The sequence below is a fragment of the Astatotilapia calliptera genome, unplaced genomic scaffold (genome assembly GCF_900246225.1).
Source record: "Astatotilapia calliptera unplaced genomic scaffold, fAstCal1.2 U_scaffold_6, whole genome shotgun sequence".
NCBI classification, from domain to species: domain Eukaryota; kingdom Metazoa; phylum Chordata; class Actinopteri; order Cichliformes; family Cichlidae; genus Astatotilapia; species Astatotilapia calliptera.
In genome coordinates, this window is record NW_020535800.1 from 264,187 (window position 1) to 272,657 (window position 8,471).

General features: G+C 37.1%; 1 long non-coding RNA gene across 3 annotated transcripts; it reads left to right on the forward strand.

Annotated features, from left to right (window-relative positions):
* The first annotated feature begins 2,136 nt into the window (after positions 1–2,136).
* On the forward strand, positions 2,137–6,064 carry LOC113018322 (uncharacterized). Of its 3 annotated transcripts, none has more exons than XR_003271765.1 (10): positions 2,138–3,156; positions 3,250–3,369; positions 3,445–3,492; positions 3,572–3,655; positions 3,764–3,829; positions 4,907–4,967; positions 5,065–5,115; positions 5,204–5,397; positions 5,474–5,576; positions 5,691–6,062. It is a non-coding gene; the product is annotated as an uncharacterized LOC113018322 (long non-coding RNA). The 3 variants fall into 3 exon arrangements; XR_003271766.1 differs by having other exon boundaries at positions 2,138–2,772; positions 2,991–3,156; positions 3,445–3,655; positions 5,691–6,061; XR_003271764.1 differs by having other exon boundaries at positions 2,137–3,156; positions 3,445–3,655; positions 5,691–6,064.
* The last annotated feature ends 2,407 nt before the right edge of the window (positions 6,065–8,471 follow it).

Genomic DNA, 8,471 nt, shown 5'->3' on the forward strand with positions numbered 1-8,471 from the left:
CTTTGCAAAATTTGTTTCCAAATCCAAAAAGTTCTAAAGATCTAAATAAAAAATTATGGTCTATTGAATCAAATGCTTTAAAAAAGTCAATAAATAGTATTAAACTTTCTGAATTAATAAAGGATCGATAGTCAATCATATCTAATATTAATCTTATGTTATTATGAATCTGCCTTCCTTTAATAAACGCTGATTGGCACTCATCAATCAATTTGGTTAAGACGCTTTTAAGCCTATTCGCATATACTAAGGCTAATAATTTGTAGTCGTTACATAAAAGTGTTATGGGTCTCCAATTGTCTAGCATTTGTAAATCTTTGTTTGGTTTGGGTAATAAGGTTATTAATCCTGTTTTCATTGTTGGGGATAGTTCTTCATTTTTTAAACAATCCAAAAAGCCATTAAATAACAAATCTTTAATGTCTTGCCAAAAGGTTTTATAAAATTCAATCGTTAAACCATCAATTCCAGGCGATTTTCCATTTTTCATTTGTTTTAGAGCTGTATCTAATTCGGATATTTTCAAATCTTCTTCTAACCATGTTTTATCATCCTCTTCCAATTTTTTAACCTGATCTTTAATCATATCAAAAAAGATACCTGCATTTTCTTTTTCAGTTCTTGATTTATACAGATTACTATAGAACATGTTAATTTCCTCACTTATTTTGTTTGGTTCCTCAATTATAGTACCATCCTTACTCAATTTAGTTATTTTTTTCTTTGTTTGTCTACGCTTCTCTAGACTATAGAAATAAGATGAATTTTTTTCTCCATGTTCAATCCACTTGGCTCTAGACCTTACATATGCTCCTTTAGCTTTAATCAAGTACACCTCATCTAGCTTATTTTGTAAAGATTGTAAGCGTTCTGACTCTTCCGCAGTCATACAGGGTTTACCACATAATAAATGAATTTGTTCAATTAGATTTTTCTGTTCACATACGCGTAGGGCAGACACTTTCTTTCCCGTTTCTATAGCTATTTGTTTCACACTATATTTAAACCATTCCCATTTACTGACATTAGTCATGCTCATATTGTTAATTTCTGATTTAAGTTTTTTAACTTGTTTACAGAAGTCTTCGTTTTGTAATAAACTATTGTTAAATTTCCATATGTTGTCAGATCTTTGTTGTTTACGTAGAGATAATAAGAGACTTGTCAGACAATGATCAGTAAGTGGGGTTGACTGGGTCTCACATTTCATAACATATGATGATACTGTTTGGGAGACAAGCCAATAATCTAATCTTGAACATACGTTTTTATTTGATGGACTAAACCAAGTATATTTCTTCGTATTTGGGTTTGTCATCCTCCAATAATCGATCATATTGGTTGTCGTACAAAAGTCACAAATAATGCTATCGTGTTCTGGTTGATTTCCTCTTTGTGGTTGTCTGTCAAGCCATGAGTTAGGAGCCAGGTTAAAATCGCCTCCAGTTATCACCTGGGTAGAACCATATGTAGTACTCCACTTTGCAATTAATTTACTTAAGTTAGACATCATATTTCTATTTAGCGACCTGTTATTGTATCCATACACGTTAATAAGAATAATTTTCTGTTCACAGACTTCTACCAACACCATGATCCAATGCCCCATTCCGTCGCTTTTATGATCAATAACTCTCCCTGCAAATTTGTTGAATAAGATCATAACTCCTGCTGAGTGAGTAGTACCATGTGAATAAAGAATACTATCTCCCCATTGATGTTTCCAAAATGTTTCCTCTTCCTTACCAGAATGTGTTTCTTGTAAAAACAAAATGTTTGCCTTAATTTCCTTGCAGAATAAGAACATGGCCTTACGTTTGACATTGTTTTTTAAGCCTCGAACATTTAAGGAACTTAATAGAACAGCCATCTATAAGATAAAGAAAAAACAAAAACGCAAGAACAAAATACAAAACAAGAACAGTAACGGCTTCCTTGGCACTTACTAGAAGAAAAAAAAGTGCTTGAAGGAGGAATAAGCCTAGTGTCCTACCTATGTAATCATAACAGTACTCCGACCCTATCACTAGTACTACCCCTTTATATATGCGGCAATTTTAGCTCTGCATAGCTCACATTTAACTACGACTTTGCTTTTTGACCCTCTCCTATTTTTTATTTGTGTATTTTTAACAGATTTTTAAAAATTTTTTGGTTAACTTGTAGTGACTTCTTCAAGTGCATCTCACAGATCGATCCTTTTACCGTCTATTATTGCATAACCCTCCTTTAGGAACGCTCCTTTTGTACGGATCGGGTAGTGACAGCCTCTGTGGAGCTCCACAGTAACCGGATACACATGACCTCCACACTAACCGGAAACACGTGACCTCCACAGTAGCCGTAAACACGCATGGATACCGTGGAAGTCTTGCAGGTTGATCGCAAAGGTTGGGACAGAGTCTTTCTTAAATAAATTTGCCGTTAGTGATTTCATAATTCTAGGAATCGTCTAGTTTTCGTACAATGATCATGTTGCCACTTTTTTTGCGTTACAACAACATTCCTTCTTGTTTTAATGTTTTTTCATCGTGCTCCATGGCAGAGAAACACACAGATCAATATCTCATTGTCGGCACTGGGTCAAGCTGTCGTAGGTAAGTACATGCATTGTCTCATGACCAGAACGCTACCATTGTTTACATGTTAGGTTTGTTCCTATCTGTGAGTATATTCTTTTCTTTGTGTACCTAGCCCCACAGGTGTGCAATAAACCCAGAGAAATCACTGAAACGGTGTTGAACCCAGCACCTTCAATGTCTGGTGACACTGGTAAAATTTCTTATTTTGAATAGTGATTGTCATATATAGGTGAAATAATAATCTTGCATTCATTATCTTGTTGTAGTTGATGGCTCATAAACGAATTTGTTACATGCTGTTTCAAATGAATTTCCTTCTATAGATAGTGCTTATTTTTCTTGCATTTGTATGCATTTAATGTGCATTCTATGTAGTGTTTTGTCTGAAACCTGTTAAAATCCCTATAGGACCTCAGGAAAGAGTTGACAACAAGAAAGCCAATAGAAGGTCTCAACAGATGCAACTTTTCCTGACCTGTGTGGACCACCGTGCGAAGCTCTGACAAAGCCTGAGAACATTTTGGCCAGCCGTTCATCATGGTGTTTTGTACCGCACCCTGGCCAACAACAGCTTGTATGTTAAAGTTTTCAGATGTTGCAAAGTGCAACTTTTAGTGCTTATCTGATTTGGTCATCCACAGTCTATGACACCTCTCTGTTTTTTTAGCTCAACTATGTTCTGGACATCAGCAGACCCAAAGATGAGCTGATTGTTGAAATGTCTTCTGGATGCCTCATGCGGGCAGACTTTTGGACACTGGGTTTAAACAAACAAATGGAATCGACTGTAAGTATTATTTTTTCTATGAATATGAAATAATAAAGTGTACATTCATTTCTTTCATGATTTTTTCTGTTTCAGATTGGAAATGGCTGTTTTGAGCTTATCACTAAAATTGTCCAGTCAAAGGTACTGTATGTTGTATATGATGATTGTCAAGCTTTAATTTAGAGAGTTGTTGTTTTAAATGTTTTTGTTTACATTCTAGGGGATAAGCATTTACATAGAAAATCTGTATGTCACCCGGACTTGGCTTGCACCCTATGGCTGTGATCCATTGCAGTCCTTTCCTGTAAGTGTACCGTCCTTTAAAGAAACAAGCAAGTAATCCAAATGATTTTTTTTATAACTTTGGTGAGAGTTCATATACAGGATACTTAAAAATACAATTCTGTTTCAGACTGATGCTCAGAGGATGCACATCATAGTTCTCCCTCTCTGGACACCTGGTCATTTCCAGTTGTGTGTAAGTCTTGTTTTTTGACACGTACAAACTGTTAGAATTTTGCTATGTGTCTGAGATGTATTCAAGCTTTTATGACGCAGTTTCAAAAGTCTTTGATTGTGATCGCTTGCAATGACATTGTTTTCAGGTTTGAAGTCATGGCTAACTGTCTTTTAGGTACTGAAGCCACCTAAAAGAGAAATCCTCTTTCTTGACCCAATAAACACCAAGGCAGGATTTGGTGGCCAACAATATGTTTCACTTTTGAGGTCACATTTTTATAAGCATTTTTGGTTTGTTCCGGAGTTTTCAGGAACCTGTTCAGTGTTCCAGGTTAAGTGCATCCCAGATCATGTTCTGCTGAGCTTGAGTGTTCACACATACAGTACACTCACATGCTTTTTTTATAAACTATATCAGCAAGTTTCTGTGTGGAGTTTGCATGTTCTCCCCGTGTTTGCGTGGGTTCCCTCCGGGTACTCCGGCTTCCTCCCACCGTACAAAGACATGCAGCTTGTGGGGATAGGTTAATTGGATAATCCAAATTGTCACTAGGTGTGAATGTGCGAGTGAATGTGAGTGTGAATGGTTGTCTGTCCCTGTGTGTTGGCCCTGCGACAGACTGGCGACCTGTCCAGGGTGTACCCCGCCTCTCGCCCTATGACAGCTGGGATAGGCTCCAGCGACCCTGAAAAGGATAAGCGGAAGCGAATGGATGGATGGATGGATGGATGGATATATCAGCATGATGCTTCAACATTTTATTCTATTTCTCATCTTCACATTATGATCAAGTCAGTGATGCTGTCTTTAGATGACTTTCAGACATAAATAGGGTCTTCAAATGTTCTAGTTTAACATAAAACACCATTAAAAATGAGTTTATAAAATATGCCAACCTTAACTTAAAGCTGTAAATGCTTTATTTTGACCAACTGTGAGCATGTGACTGTACTTTTTCATTTTGTTATGCTGTTTTGTTGAGGTCGTGTTCCTAAGGCCTGTAGTTACAGTTGGTGCTATTAGCAATAAACATTTCACACCCATCATGATGACATCTGTTAACTTGTGAATGTAACTGTCTTTAAAAAAAAAAAGGTATCTTGCAGTGAAGATCATTCCCGGGCAGTGGTCAGAAAAAAAGAGCTTTGACTTGAAGGTATGTGCTAGTTTAAGTGTATGGTGAATGATATGAATTACACTAGTCTTCTTTTAAGGGATTTTATTAACGAGCCTTTATTTTCAATGTAATACAGGGTTTTCCAAGCCAAGACTATGGAGTTGACTGTGGGATCTTCATGCTGATGGTAATTTTTCTCTTCTCTTCTTGAGATTCATACAGAAGCTAATTTAAGCTTCTAAAAAAAGGACATTTTTATTTTTTCTTCCAAATAGTCTGCTCTGTACGTGGCACTGGATGCTTGATTTGACTATACTGTAGTAAGTATTCTATTTACTTTCACAGCAATGGAGTCTTGAATCTTTTGAAAGTTGTTAAATATGTTTCATATTAATATTTTACAGTCAGACATGCCCTACTTGTGTAAATGGTGGTGCTTGCTGTTGATGGAGAACTTTGATCTCAGGAGGTATTTATATTTTGACTTCTGTTTTATGTTGTGTCAAAGTTTACACACCTTAACAATATCAACAATTTCTGTTAAGCTCTGGCAAGCTATTTGCACACTGGAGAGAGGAAGCCAAAGCTGTGCTTGCAGGACAACACGTGCCCATTGTCAGACTGAAAAAGTTCCAGGAAGTCAGTCATGTCAGTATTCACTTTAAACAGTAATTACATGTTTAGTGACATTTGAATAACTGTTAAAAAACTGTTCTGCAACAGAGAAATAACTATGTTTTCATCCCCGTTTGCCTGACACAGGAGCCAGCAGTTGTTGAAGATCTGCGTCCTGCTGTGCAGTGGGTTGTCCAAAATAAGGCACTTTTCCGTGGACACGTAACAATGCCCAAATATCTGTCCTTAAATCAAGGGGACCAGCAGAGGGTCTTAAGAGACATGTCAGAGGAAGAAGACACTGGAGCAAGGGACTTGTTCCTCTTTGTTTTTCAGTTTGCAAAGGACATGGAGCTCTTTTTGAAAGCATGTGCTGATGAGCAGGGGCTAAGGGTCAGTGCTATGTTTGACATGTAATGGACAAATGAAGGCACTGGCTGTGTTTGTTTGTTTAATATGTCGTTGTTGTTGTTGTTTTTTTTGTTTTTTGCGTAGTACAAAATTCCAATTAAACTTATTTCAAAATGTTGTTCACTTGATTCTGTGTCCATACTTATAATAAAGGATTACAGTGTAACAGCATTAAATGTAACAGCATTTTTTTTAAACTTGTAATTTCAAAATAAAAAGCATATGGTTGATATTAATAGTAAAGAATTGTAATCAATAATATTTTTATACATTTTAAACATTAACACTCTGGGCTCTATCCTGGCCATTTGTGGACACTTCACTTATTCTTTTTTTTTGACTACTGCACTGCAGTGGACCAAAAGAATGACACGGGTTTGATCTTAAGGATCTAATAGTTGTGTGTGTTGTGCATGACATTGCCACACAAATATGTATTTGCAAGATACAGACTGTTGAGCTTTGAGTTTCCCAGTCAAACTTAGCTTTGAAGCACCTGCTAAAAACACTTTTACTCTTGTACATTTCATAACAAGACACCATAGCCGAAATATTAACAAAATATATATTATTAAAAAATTCAAAGCTGCACATACAGCAACAAACACCGTTAGTAAATGTGTCCTGGAGTTTATGCAGGTGCAGAAAGTGCTGCTGCTGTAAGTCAGCCTAACAGCTTCCAGATCACTTTTCTGGAAAGATGGTAGGAAGGGCATCACTGCTCATTTCTACAGTCTCCCAGATCTTGGAATACAATCCCTTTGTACCATGAAACCACTTCGCAGTACTAGGAGTCCACTAAAACCTATAAAGAGAGTGATCCTGGAAGAAATGGGGCACACACTAGTGACCTCAACAATTGCAAGACAGCCTTTTCCCCGATGCTCAGATGGGGAAAAAAAAAGGAAGTTTCATGAAAACATTAGGACTTTATCACCGTTTTATCTGAAAAGTTAATGGTAATATATAACCTAACTGGCTATAAAGAGTAAAAAATTTAGATACAATTTTGATTTTGATGAAAAGGACTGGTGCTATTTTAAAGAGTCACGTCGGTAAAAGTAGATAAATGTTTTAATAAATACACATTTTACAGCATTTTGTGAACATACACAAAAAGTGGCCATTTTTGGCAACAAACAAGCTGAGAGAGTTTTATATTTTTGGCTCTCCTTGAACAAAAATAATAGTCCATAATAATCAATGTTGATATTAATCAATTAGATGTCCCAGACACTACTATTAATAATACAGCAGTCCCTCGTTTATCGCTGGTGTTACGTTCTAAAAATAACCCGCAGTAGGTGAAATCCATGAAGTAGCCAACTTTATTTTTTACAATTATTACAGATGTTAAGACTGTAAAACCCCTCACTACATGCTTTATACACTTTTCTCAGACAGGCATGAACATTTTCACACTTTTCTCTTTTGTTTAAACACTCTTAGAGTTCAAACCTTCGTAGAAACATAAGTCCAGTATTATGGAATGAAACCTAAAGGTGCATTTGAGGGTGCAAAACGTTTCGTCGGCATTGTTGTGTTTGTTTGGGAGAAAACTTACAAACATACAGTACAGCACTTCAGAGTTACACTGCTAGCGATCGAAGATTTATGTAAATTCGACAAGCTAAACGCATTCTGTACTGTACAGCAGGAGTCCCCAACCTTTTTTGCACCACAGACCACTTTAATGTCAGACAATATTTTCAGGGAACGACCTTTAAGGTGTCGCGGATAAATACAACAAAAGAATTAAAAAAAGAAACTGTGGTATTTTGTTAATATAATAATAAACGTAACTTGAGCTGTGCGCCAACAACAATGACAGTGACATTCTCCTCTCTGCTTTTTAATGCTCTCTGGTCGCTATGGTAACGCGTAAGTAGTTCTTTCAAAATAAGACACACAACTACAACCATACATTTCACATCGGAGGATCAACTCTCGCGGAACGGTACCAAAGGACTCACGGACCGGGACCGGTCCGTGGGCCTATTAGGGACCACTCCTGTACAGGAGACACTGGACTAGATTGATTGACAATGGTCTACAGCAATCAGAACGCACAACGCGATGTACTGTAAAAATAAATAAATAAATAAATAAATCAGCGAAACAGCAAGTGTCGCGGAAGGTGCGCCGCGTTATAGCGAGGGACCACTGTACACTTTTGGCCACGAACAATTTAGGGGATGGTGAATTTTTTTGAACAAACCCAGAGTGTTAAAAAACCCCCCACTTAAAACCATTTTTATTTCTCAGCAGCATCAATAGTAACAAAAACGCAATTTAGTTTTCGCTGTCAAAGTCGATTTAACTGAAGTTACGTGTTTCCGGTTACTGTGGAGGTCACGTGTATCCGGTTACTGTGGAGCTCCACAGTGGCTGCAGCCAGGTGCTCTTGTGCTTTCAGGGAACTCTCCTTATTTTTAGCAGCGGCAAACCTGCGCTGCGAGGAGGAGAGGAGGATGGCAGCCAAAAGGAAGAACCTGGATATAAGAAAGTATTTTTCAT